Source organism: Ahaetulla prasina, chromosome 16, assembly GCF_028640845.1.
Source record: "Ahaetulla prasina isolate Xishuangbanna chromosome 16, ASM2864084v1, whole genome shotgun sequence".
Lineage (NCBI taxonomy): Eukaryota > Metazoa > Chordata > Lepidosauria > Squamata > Colubridae > Ahaetulla > Ahaetulla prasina.
In genome coordinates this window covers 7281373-7303894 of record NC_080554.1, presented here as the reverse complement: position 1 = coordinate 7303894, position 22522 = coordinate 7281373, and the positions used below count along the sequence as shown (strand labels likewise).

Sequence of the window (22522 nt, the reverse complement as noted above, 5' to 3'; positions counted from 1 at the left end):
TTTTTAAAAAAAAAATCCATCCAGAATTCCGCATCCTTTTTCACAAAGCGCCTACCAGCCAAAGATAGGACAAGCCTGAAAATGGGGTGGAATTTTTTTTTCATCCTTAGAATAAATGAAAGAGGCATGTGGTGAGCGGGGGAGGAGGAAACCCACATATGTATCACACGTGTGGATAGCGGTGTCAATTCAGAAGGTGTTGGAGTATCCCTATGGTGGAGAAATCCTGCTTCCCTTTCCTGGGGAAGGATCATCAAATATTCCAAACTTAAACCACGCTGCGTGGTGTGGAGAACACCCACTGGTAAAAAACTCCCGGGGGGGGGGAATTCTTTCTCCTCCTCCTCCTTGAGTCACTTACAAACTTAAAATGATTTCCCTATTCGCACATGGTTTGGTGCTGAAGGAGGGGAGGTGGGAGGGGGGGCAAAGGGGGAGGTGTGGTCATTTTTCCTTCTGCCCATAAACTACATGCAAATCCTCTGGGGTGTCTGGCCCTATATATATATATAAAGCATGCGGCTGTGTAATTTTCAGAGGGAAACTGTGCCTTTAATTTAACCGGCTGCCTGTGTCTCCAAGGCATCCCATTACAGTGGGAACGCGGTAAGAAAGACCTCGGTTACAGAAACCGACCGAAGGCTGGGGAGCTTTCGCTGCCGTTTCTGTGGCTCTCAAACTTGCTTGCTTGCTCGTCTGCATGATGGGACAACTCGGCTGACTTCGGGACCGACCAAGGAACCATAACATCCCGTGAAGATCTGACCCAAAGGAGAAGAAGAAGAAAGAACAAATATCTCAAAAGGCAAGAAGGTTTTTCATTTTTTTTCTCTCCTTTCTCCCTTTCCCTCCTCTTCCTCACCCATCCATCCCTCCCCCCACACACCCCGCAACGTTGTGAGTTTTAGGATTGTGGGACGTGGGGATAATTTTATTAAAAATGCCCTCTTTTGGGGGGGGGGGTGTATGGAATGAATAGGACTCGCGCATAAAGGCGATTCAGGTTTTGCATCTTTGATGAGATGCAGTCTACATTGGACTAGATTCTAGATTCAGGGGTCACCAACCTTTCGGACCTCAGGGACCACTAAATTCGTCATTGTAAATCCCCCGGACCACTAATATGATTTTTTTTTTTTTTAAAGATAAATAGTATTTAGTTCGATAGAAAAAATGCACATAATTTTTCTGGGGGACCACCAACATTTCCTCCGGGACCAGCGGTGGTCCACGGGCCACCGGTTGGTGACCGCTGGACTAGAAGACCAACTCTTGTTCTTCTGTTTTTCTGTCTGGGACAAGCGAAGACACGATTTCCTCCTGTCTTCTTCCCCACCCGCCGATTGTGTGTTTTGTTTTGTCACGTTGGATGGGATTAGCCCTCGGTTGTCGGGTTGCTGCTGTGATGTTTGAACGAGCCACGCACTAAGGAGGACGCTGATGTTAAGAGAGGGGGGGATGCTATGAATCCGTCCCCGCTATTCTGACCCGAAGGTCTTCCTCGGTTTTTTAGAAAGGTGGGTGGTGCGATGCCAGAACGACACTGGCTTCTGGTGCGAAGTTGTGTTTCGGTAGCCGCTTTCCTTCCTGTGCTTGGAAATGGGTATCGGTTTCAGAACGGAAGGTGTCCCGCCTTGAAGAGATTAAAAGAGGCAGTTCAACTCCTCTCTCTTTCATTTTTCCTTTTGTTTTTCTTTTCTTTCTTTTCAATTAAAACCAGAGAAATGAGTTCTCGGAGAGGGTGAAAAGACGGGGCACGCCCACCCACTCGCACACCCCTCCCCCCCCCCAAAAAAAGAGCAAGTCGTTAGGATCCACGCTATCTGATCCCATCTCCTTGTTTTGAATGGTTTATCCGTGCCAATGTGGGCTCGGACAAGGCCGGGGAGGATGAGTTGAAGGAAGGAAGAACCCGCTCAACTTGGCCAATAAAAAAAATTCTATTCTGTTCTATTATTCTATTCTGTGTAGCGTTTGGCTCGGCTTCTAAACTCGCCAGACATGAGTTTTCTGCTTTCGTGGCACAGACGGTGGATTGTATCTGCAGAACATTTCCAATTTTCTTCCCCCCGAAGAACTTAATCAAATCCGTGGTGAAATCTAATTTTTTTTTTTACTACCGGTTCTGTGAGCGTGGCTTGGTGGGTGTGGTGTGGCTTGGTGGGCGTGGCAGGGGAAGGATACTGCAAAATCTCCATGCTCACCCCTCTCCAGGGGGAAGGATACTGCAAAATCCCCATTCCCTCCACACTCCTGGGGGAAGGATATTGCAAAATCTCCATTCCCACCCCACTCCTGGGGCCAGCCAGAGGTGGTATTTGCCGCTTCCCTGAACTACTCAAAATTTCCACATACCGGTTTTCCGAACTGCTCAGAATTTCCGCTACCGGTTCTCCAGAACCTGTCAGGACCTGCTGGATTTCACCCCTGCTTCAAATGTAATATTACACGGTGCAGACGCTAAGAACAGTGATGTACAAAGGAACTGCAGCTGAATCCAGCAGGACTTGTTCTTGAGTGAATGTCTGCAATATTCAGCCTTTAATTTAGAAGGAATGCCCAGGGCTAAACCGTTCTATGTGTCGTCCACTTTGGGAAAGGCCATCTGATTTTGCCTCTCTCTGAAGTCAGACAGTTACCTGCTCTTGCAAATATGTTAGGGAACAGTGTAGAGAGATTTGGCTTCTTGCTTCAAAGGAACACTAAGTTCAGAATTTGTATCCTTCTAGAGGTTATCTGATTCCAAGTCTCATCAGTCCTGGCCAATAGTCAAGGCTGATGAGCGAGATAATCCAACATCTGAAGGATGTTCATCCCAAAGCCTATGGCCAAATGTCTGTGAAGATTCTCAGGTCATCATTGTATCAAAAGTGGTTACAACTGATGGACCTTCCAGGAAAGGAAAAGAATAGAATAGAATAACAGAGTTGAAAGGGACCTTGGAGGTCAACTAGTCCAACCCCCTGCTTAGGCAGGAAACCCTACACCACTTCAAACAAATGGTTATCCAACATACTCTTAAAAACTTTCAGCGTTGGAGCATTCAAAACTTCTGGAGCCAAGTTGTTCCACTGATTCATTGTTCTCACTGTCAGGAAATTTCTCCTGAGTTCTAGATTGCTTCTTTGCTTCTTGTCCTGCCTTCAGGTGCTTTAGAGAATAGTTTGACTTCCTCTTCTTTGTAGCAACCCCATGAATATTGGAACACTGCTATCATGTCTCCCCTAGTCCTTCTATTCATCAAACTAGACATACCCAGTTCCTGCAACCGTTCTTCATACGTTTTAGCCTCCAGTCCCCTCATCTTTGTTGCTCTTCTCTGCAGTCTTTCTAGAGTCTCCACATCTTTTTTCCAATATGGCAATCATTTTTTTTTTACATTGTCGCCACCAAAAATTAACTTTTGATCCGACGTCCGAAGGACTCTACATTGGTCGCCCTCCCATTCTGCCAGTCCTTCTGATGAAAGTTTTTTCTCTATTAGAATGAGATTAGAAGGGGAGAGGTTAGCTCACCTTGTTCTTACCTGAATCTTCCTGCATGGAGACATGAGGCTTACCTATCCTGGGCAGATGGAGCTTGTCACTATTTTTCTTCAGTGTTTTCTGAGAATGCCTGAATGAATGAATAAATAAATAAATAAAAACTACAATGATACTTAGCTGCAGCACTGTTGAATTTATTTGACTTAGAAATAACTCCGATCGAATGGGAGTAAGGAGGTGAGGATTAGAACTGCCAAGAAACTCTTACATGTGGAGGGAAATGGGCTTGCTACTTCTTTTTCTCCTATCCCTCCTTTATCAACTAAATCCTGTTCTCTCCCTTGAAGACAGTTGCTGGCATGTCTTCCAAAGCCCTTTGTCTGAAAGCAGGCAAGTAGTAATTTATTTATGATGTACGCTTAGAATCCATTGAATGACTCGGAAAGGTTCTGTTTGAGAGAGTGAAAAACGCCTCCCTGGATTTCTTACCATGCAACGGAAGGAATTGAGAGAACAGTTCCTGAGTTATATTCTTTTATTTTTATTCTTTTATTTATTTATTTTGTTGAGTACGTATTAGATAATCTATATAAGTATAAGCATGAATTGAATACGTTAAAATGAATACAATTAAAGGGAACATTAAGACAGGGTTGGTAGGCACGCTAGTGAGCTTATGCACGCCCCCTTACAGACCTCTTAGGAATGGGGTGAGGTCAACAGTAGACAGTCTACTTGCCTTGAATTACAATCTTGAATTGCCTTGATTCAATGTACCCTCTAGAGATTATTAGCAGCAGCAGAATATAAGCGTAAAAAGAAAGCTACTCTTGTATTCCTTAGAAAGGTTGAACAGGAGTACTACATCCGTCATCTGTTAAGGTAACCCTAGTTTGACCTCAGCTGAATGATAGGAGAAAGATCTCTAGCAGGAGGTGCTATTCAGCAGGTTCCGGAGAACCGGTAGCAGAAATTTTGAATAGTTCGGAGAACCTGCAAATGCCACCTTTGGCTGGTCCCAGAGTGGGGTAGGAATGGAGATTTTGTAATATCCTTCCCCCTGGAGTGGGGAGGGAGTGGAGATTTTGCAGTATCCTTCCCCTGGATTGGGGAGGGAATGGGATTTTGCAGTATCCTAACTCTGGAGTAGGGTGGGAATGGGGGTTTTGCAATATCCTTTCCCCAGGAGTGGGGAGGGAATGGGGATTTTGCAGTATCCTTCCCCTGCAGTGGGGAGGGAATGGAGATTTTGTACTATCCTTTCCCTGGAGTGGGGAGGGAATGGGGATTTTGCAGTATCCTTCCCCTGGAGTGGGGACGGAATGGGGATTTTGCAGTATCCTAACCCTGGAGTGGAGAGGGAATGGAAATTTTGCAATATCCTTCCCCCAGGAGTAGGGAGGGAATAAACATTTTGCAGTATCCTTCCCCTGCCGCTCCCAAGCCATGCCCACCAAGCCACACCACGCCCACCAAGCCACACCCACAGTGTAAAATTCAGTAAAAAAAATTGAATTCCACCACTGATCTCTAGGCATATACGATCATCAAAACATTGACTTTAGGTATTTTTCTTGTGATCCTCTAGAACAGGGATGTCAAACTCAAGGCCTGCGGGCCAGATCCAGTCTGCGGGGTGCTTAGATCTGGCCCAGGGACCCACCCTGGAAACAGCGAAGGATTGACCCGCTGTGCCTGTCAGTGAAAACAGAGCTAGGAGGTGAGGTGGGGAGTACTCAAACCTAGGCGCTTTGACTATCGTGATGGTTAACTTCCATGAACCTTCTTGAGAAGATTGAAGACTTGGGAGAAAAACCAGAAGAGAAAGCCTAGAAGTTAGACTTTCTGGGTTTATCAGGAGTTCTGGAGACGAATAAGCAAAAGGAAATATAATTTGAGAACTGCAACTCCCAGCCTCCCCTCCTTGATTATCCATAAGGAGAAGTTAAACTTCCATAATATTTGAAGGGCATCCAGGAGTCACTGACATCTGGCCTACAGAACTTGTAGAATTATAAATGGAATTTAAGGCTTGCTTCTACGACTAAAAGTTCTTTCCTATGCGGTTTGACTAGCGTGATGGTGAACTTCCATGAAGTTCTTGAGAAGGTTGAAGACTTGGGAGAAAAACCAGAAGAGAAAGCCTAGAAGTTAGACTTTCTGGGTTTATCAGGAGTTCTGGAGACGAGTATGCACAAGGAAGTATAATTTGAGAACTACAACTCCCAGTCTCCCCCCCTTGATTATCCATAAAAAGAAGTTAAACTTCAACAATATTTGGAGGGCTTCCAGGAGTCAATCACATCTGGCGTACAGAATTTGCAGAACTATAAACTACATTTGACACTTGTTTCTACAACTAAAAGTTCTTTCCCATGCGGTTTGGCTAGCAAGATGGTTAACTAGCTTTCACGAAGTTCTTGAGAAAGTTGAAGACTTGAGAGAAAAACAAGAAGAGAAAGCCTAGAAGTTAAGAGTCTGGGCTTATCAGGAGTTGTGGAGATGAATATGCACAAGGGAGTATAGCCAGAGTTAGGACTAACTTGAGAGAAGTGAGTTGATTTTTTCCTTATAGTCATCAAGATCAAATAGATCACCATATTTGGAGTCTGGATGGAGTTATTCTTATTTGCCAGAGTTTTGTTTATTTGTTAGTTAATTTACATTATATAGGTGCTAATGTGACCAAGGCCCAAGTAGTGATTACTAAACACAATTCAGTCCTCAACAAACTTATTTTATTAAAACAGCTGAGAATTAATTCATTCTCAGCTTCATCCAAAACAAAATTCTTAATAACCAGTCCATCGGCCTTATCACTAACCTTTGATGTCTTTGGCAACCTGCCAAAGGCTTTTCTTGGCAAACCCCCCACAAAGTTCAAGAGATGCTGACAGGAAGCAATGGAATCAACGTTGCTTTCCTACAAAGAGCCCAAGAGCCATTGCTGCTCTTTTAAGCCTTATGGGAGGGGCTAATCATCTCCTGGCCTTACTCCTGAGTCGTCCCTTTTGCTGCTCTTCCCTTCTGGCAACTCTTTGCGTGCATGCACTAGGAACAGGCTCCTCCTGTTCCTCTGCCTCTCTGCTGTCTGCCTCTGGAGGCTCCAGTCCATGCATAGCTCCCAGATGGCCCTGGCTCCATCTCTGCCTCTGACGCAGAGCCCTCGTCCAGGCCTTCCCCAAACTCCAGGACTGGCCCATTGTTCTCCCCAGCCTCCTCACTGTTCAACTCCGCTGCCAGCTCCACGGGCTGTTGGCAGACCACAACAGGTACCTCCTTGACTCACAGGGCTATCTATCGATGAACAGCAATGGACTCTGTTAAAAAAAGCGTCAACAAATAATAAAAAACAAAACATGGAAACGTTAGGGTACAACGTGCCAGAAATAAATAATTCAAATGGATCAGACCACCTGGGGAAAGATCTTTAATGCCTTTTAAAAGGTAAGCAAGGATGGGCCAACCACATCTCAGGAAGGCAGGACATGCTCTTCCAAAGAGCAATGGAGAAAATACATCTCGGAGGTCCTGCCAGATGGAATTGCTTAAGTGATGGCAGCCAAAGCAAGCTGCACCTATCAGATTTTACTGGACTGGTAGAAATACAGTAGCATCCAAAATTGTGGAAACCTTTTGGAGAAATGTGTATTTTCTAAAACTTGCTAATAACACCGCTTTTTTGGGGGGAGTAGTTCCATGAAATTATATATCAATGGAAAGATAATTTAATCCAGAATGTAATGCAATAATTTTTATGAGGGATTTGCTATTAGAATAGCAGTTACAGGATAAAGAAGAAAAGCGAAACATGTAGAAAAAACAAGATATACAAAAATGAATCATCGCCGAAAAAAATGAGATGTACAAAAATGTTCACCATGTCAGTTAATACTTAGTTGAGTAACTTTTAGCATAAATTATGGCCTTCCAATATCTTCCCATGGAGTGAACCAAGTTTTTTTAGTTCTGCAGCTGTTATCATGTGAAATCAAGATTGAAGGATGGCTTCTATTAACTGGGTTTTATTGCTGGGTCGCTTCTGACTAACAAGTTTCTTTAGTCGGCTCCATCGATTTTCCATTGGGTGAAGGTCTGGGCTATTCCTGGGCCATTCCATCAGTGGAACAGGATTATCTTGAAACTCCAAAAAAAAAAAAAAAGTGGTGTTATTAGCCATCAAACCTCAAAAACACACTTTTCCCAAAAGGTTTCCACAATTTTGGCCACAATTTTGTAATTGGAGATGGACAGTCACACCAGATTATCCCAACCTGTGCTATGAAGAATTGCCTACCAACTAGTGTCTTTTGATACCTCAACTGCATTCTCTCAAAAGTTCTTGACAATAGTTTTGACTTTGTGGGATGGATGGAGACGGAGACGGACTTGGCTTCAGAAGATGGTTGGGACATATGGTGGATGAGAACTTCCAACTCCACAAGACCGTTTCTTTCTACTTGGAAATAATGTGCACCGATTCTACCTGTTGTGCCTCGTCCTCCTCAGCCGGGTCCCTCCCGTCTCCTCCCGGGCCTGTTATCAGACTCCGAGTCTGATAATGAAGATGAACGGTGTGTCATGCCTCCAGCCCCGGCCCTGGCCCCATGCCCGGAAAGGAGTCAAGGAGTGAAAACAGAAATCCAATACAGCTCACTCATGCTGTGTGTGTTCCTTCGACACAGCTGTCAGAGCAGGAAGTCAGCCAAGTGGTGCAATTACCCGGACCTGCTCCCTCTGACCCCTCCCTTTCCCAGATGCCAACAGTAGAGACAGCTGAAGACAATTCAGAGTGGGAGGATCCTCGCTTCCAGAGATCTGAGAGGTGACGCCAGCAGAAGGAAGGGTGGGGCAGGCCTGGATAAATGCTGAGTCATGGAGCCACACCCCACAACCTATATAAAGGACCTGCTTTTGGCATTCCAACCTTGAGTCAAGCAAAGTCTCATCTAGTTTGCTGAAGTCACAAGTTGGACTCCTGCCTGCCCTGAGAAACCTGGAAGGAATTTGGCAAAGCTGCAGAGCCTTCGTTGCCACGCTTGATACGGACTTCCTAGACCTGGTCGTCGGAGGGGGAGGGGGACAGGACACTACCTTCCACAGTTGTTCTTGGCCTGAGGTGTTTTTTGAAAAGGCAGCTGGACTTTCTATGTTTTTTCCCGAGATGAAGCTTCCTGGGCGAGGAGCTAAATGTCTTCAAGGAAAAAGAAAGGAAGTCCAGTTGTCTTTTGAAAATGCACCATTGGGACAACCATGACATGGATGACTGAGAATCTCCATGGACTTTGACCTGAGATAACAGTATTCCTTTCTGGTTTTCTATCCTTCTAATTAACCCTACGGCTAGACAAGTGATTTGGGATCATGTTTTGAACTATCTTGCTTCATGCCGGCAAACCAAACCCTGCTGAGATAGCTATCTTCTGTTCTTCTCTCCATCAATGGTTAGCTTCCGTAGCTTCACTTGCTGGAATGTTTCCATCCAGAGGACATTCCTTGGGTTTGAATGAAAGTGTGGGAGGTGTGCACACCACTGGAATCAGTATTTCCATTCTCTCTTTCTGCTGTACCTTCCGGGGTCTTCTCGGATGACAACTCCATTCTCAGTCTAGAAGAAGGTAGAGGTGGAATAGAAATGTGGAAAGTCAAGGAGGCTGCAGGCAACTAGAGAGATGGCTGTTCAATGAAAGGCTGGCTGCTCGTCATGCTTCTTGGCCCCTTAAAGTTAAGTTAAAAGATTCAACTTATCTGTGCAAATTCCACATTTCTCTCCCTCCCTCCCTCCCTCCCTCTTCTCTCTCCTCTCCCTCTTTCCCTCCCTCTCTCCATCCCTCTCATCTTCCTCTCTCTCTGTCTCTCTCTCTCTCCCTCTCTCCACTTCCTCTTTTCCTCCCTCCCACCCTCTCTCTCCTCTTCCTCTCTCTTTCTCCCCTTCCCTCTCTCTTCTTCCTCTCTCTCACCCTCCCTCTCCCCTCTTCCTCTCTCTCTCTCTCCCTGTCCCCCATCTTTCTGTCTCTCTCTGTGTCTCTCTGTCACTTCCTCTCTGTCTCTTCCTCTCTCTCTCTCTCTTTCCCTCCCTCCCCCCCTCCCTCCCTCCCTCTCTTCTTCTCTCTCTCTCTCCCTATCTCTCTGCCTCTCTGCCTGTCTGTCTCTCTCTCTCTTCCTCTCTCCTCGCTCTTCTCCCTTTTTCCCTCCCTCCCTCTCCTCTTCCTCTCTCTCTCTCTCTCTCTCTCTCTCCCTGTCTCCCTGTCTCTCTGTCTCTCTCTGCCTCTGTCTCTGTCCAGGACTACTCTTGCGGTTCACAACCCAAGTGGAAAGCACTATGAATTAAGGATAGGAAGGTTGAGAATGGTCCAGACAGAGCAAGCAAAGAATCCCATTAAGTTTCTCTTTACATTTCCCCTTGTCAACAGGAGAGAGAGACAGGGAGAGAGACAGAGGGGGGGAGGGGGGAGAAAGAGATGAACAGAGAGAGAGAGAGAGAAAAGGAGACAAAGAGAGAGGGGGGAAGAAAGGAGAAAGAGACAGAGAGACAGAGAGAGGGGAGGGAGGAGGGGAGGGAGGAGAAAGACACACACACACACACAGAGAGACAGAGACAGAGAGACCCAGGGGGAGGGAGAGAGAAAGAGAGAGAGACACAGAGAGAAAGAGAGACACAGAGAGAGAGGGGGGAGGAAGGGAGAAACAGAGAGAGACAGACAGAGAAAGAGAGAAAGAGAGAGAGACACAGAGAGAGGGGGAGGGAGAGGGAGGGAGGGAGGGTGGGAGGGGAAAGACCCTTTTTAATGTATTCAAGGAAACTCTCAGTCTGTCTGCTGCATTTTCTTCCTTTAGACGCTCCTTGTCCAGGGTGAATTTGTTCCACATGTGGGAAAAATTAAACCTGGGCATGCTTCCAAGAAACAAGGAATCTGCCCCCCGCCCCCCCACTTTCTCAAGTATGATGTAAATAGGGAATGGGGCGTTCCTTTCCTTGACAAGGGGGTGTTTGTCTGGCTAATAGGAGGTGTTGGGTAGATGCACAAGGAAAACCAGGTGCCCCCGCTCTCCTAGTTTGCTTTGTCAGAAATGGAAGGAAAACTTGATGTATCCTAAGCAGTTATGGAGAGTCCCGCCCACCCACCCATCCATCTCATTAAAATTAAAATATACATTCTATTCTGAAGGAACTCCACCTCTGTTTCTCATGGGCATGTCTCTTCCGTCAGTAGAAAACCTTACATTGCTTTTCTTTAAAAAAAAATAATAACACAGAGACCCACATGCAACATCCAACTGGGGGACAAGACATAAAAAAATCTCCTCTATTCATAGAGCTGACTTTATCCTTGATCAAGATTCCCGGGATATCTTGATGAAGTTTTCACAGAAAGTTCATCTCAAATCATCTGAATTATCCATGTAGCCAATTTCCATTAGCAAATATATATTTGCCAGTTAAGATGGGACACATAATGGTATGATGGAATTGTTTGCTGCAGGAAAGGAAGGAAGGAAGGAAGGAAGGAAGGAAGGAAGGAAGGAAGGAAGGAAGGAAGGAAGGAAGGAAGGAAGGAAGGAGGAGGGAGGGAAGGAGGGATGGAGGGATGGAAGGTGGCAGGGAGAGATGAGAGAAGGAGAGGGAGGGAAGGAGGAAGCAAGAAAGGAAGGAAGAAAGGAAGGAAGGAAGGAGGGAGGGAGGGAGGGAGGGAGGAAGGAAGGAAGGAAGGAAGGAAAGAAAGAAAGAAAGAAAGAAAGAAAGAAAGAAAGAAAGAAAGAAAGGAGATGATATTACCTAGTTGGGTAATGAAACTTCTGCAAGAAAGCAGCCAAGCTCAGAGAGCAGTAAGGACATCGAAGGAGGGAGGGAGGGAGGGAGGGAGGGAGGGAGGGAGGAAGGAAGGAAGGAAGGAAGGAAGGAAGGAAGGAAGGAAGGAAGGAAACATTGTAACATGGCAGTGACTAGAATTGTGCCGTTTTTGTGTGTTTCATGGGGCACATTTTTTGGGGGGAAGGTTAAACACTGTGTGCTTGTAACATCTGGGTCAAGTTTCTTATCACATTGTTAGGTCAACATGTAGAAATAATCTTAGGCAGTAAGAATGTTGACCCTGGAGATATATGCATTTGACAGTCAGGTGGTAAGCACTGTCATTGTAACTGGTAGTTTGTTTTTTTATTTTCACCCCCTATCCTATATCTGTCCCCATCCATGCCTTTGTGAAGCATCGCTGTGTGACCAAAGCTGCAGCCCTATTGCTCCAAAATACCTCTTCAACGTGGAGCGTGCAAAACATCAACTACAGGTTCTAGCGCAGAAAAGCTCTCGTCATTTCACATTCCAAAAAAATCCAGAGTAGCATTTCAGAAAGAATACAACCACCCTTTATTTAGTATTTTTCCTCCACCAAATTATTTATGTGTTGAGGGCTTCTAGGTCTACTCACCCGTGCTGTAAAACAGGTCAGATGCTGGGAGAAATGGAAACTGTTGATTAGAGAGAGAGAGAGACAAGCGAATTGGGATGGATTTGGCATCCGTAGTGGGCACAAAACAAAAGAGGAATGAAACTGGAATATCACAGGCACCGTCTATGTGGTACCTTGCTCAATAATACTAGCTGTGAGAGGGATCTTGAAGTCCTAGTGGACAACCATTTAGATATGAGCCAGCAGTGTGCAGCAGCTGCCAAAAAAGCCAACACAGTTCTGGGCTGCATCAACAGAGGGATAGAATCAAGATCACGTGAAGCGTAAATACCACTTTATAAGGCCTTGGTAAGGCCACACTTGAAATCCTGCATCCAGTTTTGGTCGCCATGATGTAAAAAAGATGCTGAGACTCTAGAAAGAGTGCAGAGAAGAGCATCAAAGATGATTAGGGGACTGGAAGCTAAAACGTATGATGAACGGTTGCAGGAACTGGGTATATCTAGTTTAGTGAAAAGAAGGATTACAGCCTTCCAATATCTCAGAGGCTGGCACAAAGAAGAGGGAGTCAAACTATTCTCCAAAGCACCTGAGGGCAGGACAAGAAGCAATGGGTGGAAACTAATCAAGGAGACAAGCAACCTAGAACTATGGAGAAATTTCCTGACAGTTAGAACAATTAATAAGTGGAACAACTTGCCTCTAGAAGTTGTGAATGCTCCAATACTGGAAGTTTTTAAGAAGATGTTGGATGACCATTTGTCTGAAGTGGTGTAGGGTTTCCTGTCTGGGCAGGGGGATGGACTAGAAGACCTCCAAGGTCCCTTCCAACTCTGTTATTATTATTATCTTAGCTCTGGAAGTTGAGGGTCACAGGCGCATGCACACAGGCTGGAAACTGGAAGAACAGCCAAGAGCAATGCATGCACGCGCTGGGAAGATAACCTTTCAGTTTCCGGTGTGCGCATACACACTGGTCAGCTGGTCTTCACACGCTCATGCGTGTGCCAAAAACTGGAAGATCATCTTCCCGGTGTGCACATGCGCTGTTGTGTCTGCGCCTCCTGAGCCGGGCCTCCTGTCAGAAAGTGACTTGGAAAGTGAGGGGGAAGGGCCGTCAGGACTTACCTCGGGAGCACCGGCTTCCCTGGCTCAGCTCCAGGAGCCAGAGGCAGGCCAGGTGGAAGAGATAACAAGGCCTCCGTCCCCTGACTCTTTCTCCCCAGGCCACACCTCCAGATCCAGCTGATGGCAATCAGGCCTGGCTGGACCCAAGGTTTCGTAGGCAGGAGAGGCGGAAACAACAGAAGCAAGGGTGGGGCAGGCCTAGGAAGTGCTAAGTCATAGAGCCACACCCCACAGGATATAAAGGCAGCAAGAGCTGCTGTGCCTCTTCGTAGCAGGCAAATTAACTGCTTAACTAAGAGCTGAAGTTTGTTCCTGGGTGACTCATCGGCGTCGAGGGAGATAACACTTGGCAGACACTCGCTATTTTGCTGCCAGAGCTGATAGTGCCAGCTAATTAAGCCTTCGCTTGGACGGAGGCTAAGGGGGACAGAACATGCGCACTAGGAGGCTGTTCTGGTTTCCAGCATTCCTGCGCATGTAAAGATCAGCTAGTCGGTGTGCCAGAACCCAGAAGAGCTACAGGTGATAGCTGGCTTCCCCAGAGAGATGGCTCTGCGTGCTACTTCCGGCACCCGTGTCATAGGTTCGCCATCACGGCCTTAGGAAGATCTGTAGATGTTCCGCCGTGGTGTCTTATCTTTGTCAAACAGAAGATGGATCGTTTTCCTTCCCATTCCCTCATTCTTATTCACAACCTTTTTGAAAAATATGACTCGGCATCGCATCCTTTCACTACATTCCTTGGCTGGAGAGGCTCAACGTCTAGAGTGCTTCTCTGAATCCTTTCCAGCTTGCCAATTGACAAACCAAAAGAGGCAAAAATAAAAAAATAAAACAAAATCTTTGATGCTGAGTAAGACCCGAAACGTTCATTCCACAGCCCCGGGAGACCTGACTTCGGCTGCTGAAGTAGTTCAGTGTTGATCCATCCATGATGGATTGGCCCAAACGTATTTTTTTGCATCATCGGATTTCTTAATCTATTCAGTCTGGTTCCACCGTTGCTAATTGGCAGGGTTTAGGAAGTCCCAGCTTTGGTTGGTTGCTTCCAACTTAGTTGATTTTTCTTCTTCGTTTTTAAGAAGGAGGAGGATTCGGTGAGAAGATTGCTAAGAATATGCTTAGCGCTTAGACTTATATAACGCTTCACAGTGCTTTACATCCCTCTCTAAGTGGTGTACAAAGTTAGCATATTGCCACCAACCATCTGGGACCTCTCCCTCTTTCCTTTCCTTTCCCTTCCCGTCCCTTCCTTTCCTTTCCTTTCCCTCCCTTCCTTTCCCTTCTTCCTTTCCTTTCCTTTCCTTTCCTTTCCTCCTTTCCTTTCCCTCCCTTCCTTTCCCTTCTTCCCTTCCTTTCCTTTCCTTTCCCTTCTTCCTTTCCTTTCCCTCCCTTCCTTTCCCTTCTTCCTTTCCTTTCCCTTCCCTTTCTTTCCCTTCCCTTCTTCCCTTTCTTCCTTTCCTTTCCATTTCCTTCCTCCCCTCCTTTCCTTTCCTTTCCTTTCCCTCCATTCCTTTCCCTTCTTCCTTTCCTTTCCTTTCCTTTCCCTTCTTCCTTTCCTTTCCTTTCCCTCCCTTCCTTTCCCTTCTTCCTTTCTTCCTTTCCTTTCCCTTCCCTTTCTTTCCCTTCCTTCTTCCCTTCTTCCTTTCCTTTCCTTTTCCTTCCTCCCCTCCCCTCCCCTCCTTTCCTTTCCTTTCCTTTCCTTTCCCTCCCTTCCTTTCCCTTCTTCCTTTCCTTTCCTTTCCCTTCCCTTTCTTTCCCTTCCCTTCTTCCCTTTCTTCCTTTCCTTTCCTTTTCCTTCCTCCCCTCCCCCCTTTCCTTTCCTTTCCTTTCTTTCCTTTCCTTTCCTTTCCCTTCTTTCTCCACCAAATGGCTGACTTTCCATTCCTCCTTCAAAAAAGAAGGTAAGATCTTGATTTCACAAGTTCTGACAGAAGTAGGTCAGTCAGCCATCAAACTGTGAGGCCCGAGGGAAGCATTAACATTGAAGCCATTTAGGAAGCATCTCAGTGGCCTCACGATAGCTGGGAAATTTAGCTCGCCTTCAAATTTTAAATATGTTAGGCGCAAGAACAGGAGATTTTGAGTAGTGATGGGGATTATTTAGCCAGAGGGGGGGAAAAAATCTCTTCAGGATAAATTTATTTAGACCTTTTGGAGACCTATAAGAGCACAAAGCGGTATATTCCGTGCCATAGCTATCTTTAAAAAAAAACAAAAAAACCCCCCACCATTTCTGGTGTCAGATGGTTCTTTGGGGAGGAATAGACTAATTTATAACTGCTCTCCTCAATTCTATTTTGCATTGAACATTGGGCCATTTCCTTATCGAACACTTCTAAATGGATACCCAAAATGTGTTAATTATTCTCTTGAGTTACAATTAAAGTGAAGGGGGGATTTCATTGCCTGGGCACCTTGCCAAAAGTTCCCTCACTTAAGTTATTTTTCCAAGGGAAACTAGAATGTAGAATGAGGGAGGATCTCCATGTGCAGCAGAACCACCCATCAAGGTTCAGGAATGACTCCACCAGGCCAACCTGGCATAGGGCCGGGTTATCTACGGGACTGCCTGCTGCCACCGACTGCCTCCCACCGACCCGTACGCTCTCACAGAGAGGGACTCCTTAGGGTGCCATCCGCCAGGCAGTGCCGACTGGCAACACCCAGGGGAAGGGCCTTCTCTGTGGGGGCTCCCACCCTCTGGAACGAGCTCCCCCCAGGACTGCGCCAACTTCCTGACCTTCGAACCTTCCGCCGCAAGCTTAAGACACATCTATTTATTTGTGCGGGGCTGGCCTAGGGTTTAGTTTTTAAAAATTAGTTTTAAATGGGGTTTTGTACTATTTTAATCGATATTTTTAAATTTGGCCTAATGTAATAAGTTTTTTTAAAATGTTGTTTTAACTTGTATTTATTCTTATGTTTTTATGTTTTATAAGGCTGTAAACCGCCCTGAGTCCTTCGGGAGATAGGGCGGTATAAAAATTTGAATAATAAATAAATAAAAATAAAAAGTGACAGATGGAAATCAATTATAATTAAGGCAAGAAGTTGTTTCAGATTATATAACATAGCAATAGCACTTAGACTTATATACCGCTTCACAGTGCTTTTACAGCCCTCTCTAAGCGGTTTACAGAGTCAGCCACTTGCCCCCAACAATCTGGGTCCTCATTTTACCCACGTCAGAAGGATGGAAGGCTGAGTCAACCTTGAGCCAGTCAGGATCGAACTCCTGGCAGTGGGCAGAGTCAGTCTGCAAGGCTGCATTCTAACCATTGCGTCAGGAAGGAAGGAAGGAAGGAATAGCAATAGCACTTAGACTTATATACCGCTTCACAGTGCTTGACAGCCCTCTCTAAGCGATTTACAGAGTCAGCCTGTTGCCCCCAACAATCTAGGTCCTCTTTTTACTGATCTTGGAAGGATGGAAGGCTGAGTCAACCTTGAGACGGTGAGATTTGAACTGCCGAACTGTAGCTAGCAGTCAGCTGAAGTAGCCTGCAGTACTGCACTCTAACCACTGCGCCACCTCGGCTCTCTAACATGCCCTCCTTTCCAATTACAAACTGAACCAATGCCATCTATGTTATTATTTCTGTGTCCTAGTTTTTTATTTATTTGCAGATTAATAATGATCAGCAAATAGATTAATTTTATGTTTGGGGACTAAAATAAGATCTCACCCTTCTCCTCCTTGTCTGTCTTCTCCTCATCCTTATCTGTTTTTTTCCTTCTTCTTCCCTTCTTTGTCTATCTTTTCCTTTCTTCCTTCTCCTTCTTCTGTTAATGCTATATATGCAAATCCAGCTCATTTGATTAATGTATGTTTTAGTGCAAAGCAAGGAGTGATCATGCAACTTGTTACTGGGTGCCCATAACTTATCTTTCTTCTCCTTATCTATCTTTTCCTTCTCCTCTTCCCCCTCATGGTCTATCTTCTCTTCCTTCTCCTTCTCCTTCTCCTTTCCTTCCTTCTCCTTCTCCTCATTGTCTATCTTCTCTTCCTTCCCCTTCTCCTTTTCTTCCTTCTCCTTCGCCTCATTGTCTTAGGTATCTTCTCCTTCTCCTTTTCTTCCTTCTCCTTCTCCTCATTGTCTATCTTCTCCTTCTCCTTTTCTTCACCTCATTGTCTTATCTTCCCTTCCCTTTTCTTCCTTCTCCTTCTCCTCATTGTCTTACGGTATCTTCTCCTTCTCCTTTTCTTCCTTCTCCTTCTCCTCATTGTCTATCTTCCCTTCTCCTTTTCTTCCTTCTCCTTCTCCTTTTCTTCTCCTTCACTTCATTGTCTTATCTTCCCTTCCCTTTTCTTCCTTTTCCTTCTCCTCATTGTCTAGCTTCCCTTCTCCTTTTCCTTCCTTCTCCTTCTCCTCATTGTCTATCTTCTCTTCCTTCCCCTTCTCCTTTTCTTCCTTCTCCTTCGCCTCATTGTCTTAGGTATCTTCTCCTTCTCCTTTTCTTCCTTCTCCTTCTCCTCATTGTCTATCTTCTCCTTCTCCTTTTCTTCACCTCATTGTCTTATCTTCCCCTTCCCCTTTTCTTCCTTCTCCTTCTCCTCATTGTCTTACGGTATCTTCTCCTTCTCCTTTTCTTCCTTCTCCTTCTCCTCATTGTCTATCTTCCCTTCTCCTTTTCTTCCTTCTCCTTCTCCTTTTCTTCTCCTTCACTTCATTGTCTTATCTTCCCTTTCCCCTTTTCTTCCTTTTCCTTCTCCTCATTGTCTAGCTTCCCCTTCTCCTTTTCCCCTTCCCCTTCTCCTTTTCTTCCTTCTCCTTCATCTCATTATCTTGTCTTCCCCTTCCCCTTTTCTTCCTTCTCCTCATTGTCTATCTCCTCCTCCTCCTTCTCTTAGTGCTTTGTACAAACCCTACCCATTTGATTAATTTATGGCTTAGTGTTAAGCAAGAAGCAATTGTGAAACTTGTTTCTCTGTGCCCCTCTCATTGAGTTAAGTAAGTAAAAAAAGGAATATTAGGACAGGGACAGTAGGCACGTGGGTACTCTTATGCACGCCCCTTACAGACCTCTTAGGAATGGGGTGAGGTCAACAGTAGACAGTTTAAGCTTAAAGTTTTGGGGGTTTGGGGAAGAAACTACAGAGTCAGGTAGTGCATTCCAGACATTGACCACTCTGTTGCTGAAGTCGTATTTTATGCAATCAAGTTTGCAGCGGTTTACCTCGAAGATCCTTCCTGACATCCTTTTCATCAAGCCCTGATAACTGTTTTAGGACCATCCCATGACTTGGATAGGATGGGGGAGGGGGGAAATCCTCCGAGTACTAATGGACCCAATCGCACTACTTACTCTCCTCTTTCCAAAACGTATAATATCAAATCCTGCTAGATTCACATTATCCTTGGCTTCTATCCATCCCATTTCCCCATTTTTAGCATGGCCAAATATAGACTTTCTATCGCTCATTAGTGGAGTCTTTTCCCCCCCACTTCTGTTCCATGAGCAACAAACAGCAGACAGACTCTCTCTATTGACCCTACAAAGAAGCCATGTGAGTTTTATACAGTAGACCAGCCATTCAACAACAAAGAAGGTTTAATAGATTTTTTTTTTCTTCTTCTTTTTTTAAGAAAAGAAATCTTTTCCAGAAAGGGCTATTCTGAATTGAAGCTTGAGTATTTTTGGCAAAACCCTGAAAGTTCCTGGAAATGAACAGCAGCCTTATGTTTAAATTTTGCATTCATGGCTCTGATTTATTTGAGGGAGGGGTAGGGACTGAAAGAATTACAAGCTCTGTAAGTATGAAACAGAGGGTCTAACCGTGTTGGCCCGATCCGCTGTGAAGTCATTGCAAACAAAAAGAAAAAAATGAGCTCCCAACGATGTGTAACTTGGCAGGAGAACTTTCCGAAACCTAAAGTTTTCAAAGTCATTGATATTTGCCAGCAAGACATATGTCTTCCCTAAAGAAACTGAGATGGGGTGTAGGAGACCATGGGAAACTTGCATCCCGTGTCATGGTGCTAGGAATGCTGATTTGAATCTCCATCCCGAGCCATGGGCAGAGTTAGTAGAGTGAACAGAGCTCTTTCTGCCTCTTTTAGCTGACAGAGAAGAATAGAATGGGATAGGATAGGATAGGATAGGATAGGATAGGATAGGATAGGATAGGATAGGATAATTAGGAATGGAATGGAATGGATTGGATTGGATTGGATTGGACTGGACTGGACTGCATTGGAATGGAATGGAATGGAATGGAATGGAATGGAACGGAACGGAACGGAATGGAAAGAATGGAATGGAACGGAACGGAATGGAACGGAACGGAACAGAACAGAACAGAACAGAATAGAATAATTAGGAATGGAATGGAATAGAAAATATGGATTGGAATAGAATAGAATAGAATAGAATAGAATAGAATAGAATAGAATAGAATAGAATAGAATAGAATAGAATAGAATAGAATAGAATAACAGAGTTGGAAGGGACCTTGGAGGTCTTCTAGTCCAACCCCCTGCCCAGGCAGGAAACTCTACACCACTTCGGACAAATGGTTATCCAACCTCTTCTTAAAAACGTCCGGTGTTGGAGCATTCACAACTTCCGGAGGCAAGTTGTTCCACTGATTAATTGTTCTCACTGTCAGGAAAGTTCTCCTTAGTTCTAGGTTGCTTCTCTCCTTGATTAGTTTCCACCCGTTGCTTCTTGTCCTGCCCTCAGGTGCTTTGGAGAATAGCTTGACTCCCTCTTCTTTGTGGCAGCCCCTGAGATATTGGAAGACTGCTATCATGTCTCCCCTAGTCCTTCTTTTCATCAGACTAGAAATACCCAGTTCCTGCAACCGTTCTTCCTATGTTTTAGCCTCCAGTCCCCTAATCCTCTGCACTCTTTCTAGAGTTTCCACATCTTTTTTACATCGTAGTGACCAAAACTGGATGCAGTATTCCAAGTGTGGCCTTACCAAGGCCTTATAAAGTGGCATTAACACTTAACATGATTTTGATTCTATCCCTCTGTTTATGCCTGGAACTGCCTAGAACTAAAGGTGACATGATAGCCTTCCAATAAAGCAACAAAGATGAGAAAGGGTTTGGAGATTAAAATAGCACAATGAACAATTGAGGGAAGTAAGCTTGTCTAGTCTAACAAATAGAAGGACTAATGTTGACATAATAGTAGTCTCCCAGTATCTGTGGGGCTATCACAAAGAAAAGGGGTCAACGTATTCTCCAAAGCACCAGAGAGAAGGACAAGAAGTAATGGATGGAAACATATCATGGAGAGAAGCAACCTAGAACTGAGGAGAAATTTCCTGATAGTGAGAACAATCAATCCGTGGAACAACTTGCCTCCAGAAGTTGTGGGTGGTCCATCACTAGAGGTTTCCAAGAAGAGATCAGACAGCATTTGTCCGGAACGCTATAGGGTCTCCTGCTTGAGCAAGGGGTTGGATTAGAAGATCTCCAAGGTCCCTTCCAACTCTGTTGTTCTGATGTAGATGATTGTGGGTAAACCCTGGAGTTCCAGTTATCAGATAAATAAGTATCGTAACAATACACGAGCACACAATTGATTTAAGCTTAATGTGAACCGCTCCAATCTTGATTGTAAAAAATATGACTTCAGTAACAGAGTTGCTAATGCTTGGAATGCACTACCTGACTCTGTGGTCTCTTCCCAAAATCCCCAAAGCTTTAATAAAAAACTATCTACTATTGACCTCACCCCATTCCTAAGAGGTCTGTAAGGGGCGTGCATAAGAGCACCAGCATGCCTACCGTTCCTGTCCTAATGTTCCCTTTGATTGTATCCAATTCATATGGTTATTTCATGCTTATACTTATATATACTGTTGTGTTTGACAAATAAATAAATAAAAAATAAAAAATCTAATGGTTATGGTGTTTATTGAGAATCTCATATATCCAGTTTCTGCCATAGAAGCCAGGTTGGGCTGAGAAAGACTGAGCCACGGCTATAAAACCGTTGGAGAAAAGCTCAGGTTAGCTGGACTTGAACTCTTGGAATAACTTGCTCTAACCATTCATCTCAGCCTGATGAGACAGGTGCTCTCAGCATGAGAAAATTGAACGCTCCTAGGTTGGGAATATCACAAAGAGAAGCAGCTGAGTTGAAGTCCTCCTACCTTCAATGGGCACTGATTGAAGGACACATTCAGAACAGTTCGGAACCCCCATGCTACGTTTCCAAAGAGCAGCCAGCGAGAGCAAGAGAAATAAATTTTAAATTAAAAAGTCATCCCCCTCTTACTTTCCAGGAGTCTTTTCCAGTGGCCTATTTCCTCTGCTTGATTTCCATTTTTAGAACAAGCTCTTTCTTCTTTTACTCCACTGAGGACCTGCTGTTTTTAATCTATGGTTGTTGTTTTTTTATTTAAAATAAGAGTTGTCTGGAGCCCTTTTTTGGTGGTGGGGAGGGGAGGGTGGAAAGGTTCCTGGAAACTGCAAGAGGAGAGGGATTATCTGAATGAGGAAGGGGGGGGGAAATCTGCCAGTAGAGAATGTGGAATTTTATCACTCGTTCTTTCTTTCAGATCGCCTCTCTCTTTCTCTCTGTCTGCATCCACACTTAGTTTGGGTCTCGAAGAATTTAAAAAAAAAATCAATCCAGTCTTGTAAAAATCACAATAAAAACTTTTATTTACCAGAGGAAGGAGCTAGGAGTTGTCTCGTAAAAGAGAAAGCGTTTGTTTCATTAGATGCCAGTTTCTGTACTGTGCTGAAGCTGGCATGAGAGGCAACTTCCTTCTTCGGCTTAGGCTGAGATTATTTTTATTTTATTTTATTTATTTATTTGTCACACAGTATATATAAGCATAAGCATGAAATAATTATACAGTATATAAGCATATATATAAGCGTAAGTATGTAATAACTATATTAATTGGCTATAACGAAAGGAAACAATAGGACAGGAACGGTAGGCACGCTTGTGCTCTTATGCACGCCCCTTTCCCAGCTTTTGGACAGCCAATTCATTAGTCCCTAACTGATTTGCTATCACGTCCTGATTTCAGCTGCAGGTCCCGGGGAGGACTTGAAGTATTTTTATTTTTATTTATTTTATTTGTCACAACAGTATATATAAGCATAAGCATGAAATAACTATATGATAAATAAGCATAAATATAATCATAAGTATGTAATAACTATATGAAATTGGATACAATCAAAGGGAACATTAGGACAGGAACGGTAGGCACGTTGGTGCTCTTATGCACGCCCCTTATAGACCTCTTAGGAATGGGGTGAGGTCAGTAGTAGATAGTTTTTGGTTAAAGCTTTGGGGATTTTGGGAAGAGACCACAGAGTCAGGGAGTGTATTCCAAGCATTAACAACTCTGTTACTGAAGTCATATTTTCTGCAATCAAGATTGGAGCGGTTAACATTAAGCTTAAATCTATTGTGTGCTCGTGTATTGTTGCAATTGAAGCTGAAGTAGTCTTCGATAGGACGGACATTGTAATAGATGATTCTATGAGTTAAACTCAGGTCATGTCGAAGGCGGCG

At 44.5% G+C, this 22522-nt stretch overlaps 1 protein-coding gene across 5 annotated transcripts in view; it reads left to right on the top strand.

Annotated features, from left to right (window-relative positions):
• Positions 1-467: 467 nt before the first annotated feature.
• TNC (tenascin C) overlaps positions 468-22522 on the top strand; it is an 80958-nt gene continuing 58903 nt past the window's right edge. For 2 of the 5 annotated variants that reach the window (XM_058159708.1, XM_058159709.1), the window contains exon 1: positions 471-805. The gene's annotated coding sequence lies outside the window, so the exon portion shown is untranslated. Of the gene's footprint in view, positions 806-22522 lie in introns of all 5 variants that reach the window. The other 3 variants (XM_058159705.1, XM_058159707.1, XM_058159710.1) reach the window with 3 other exon arrangements.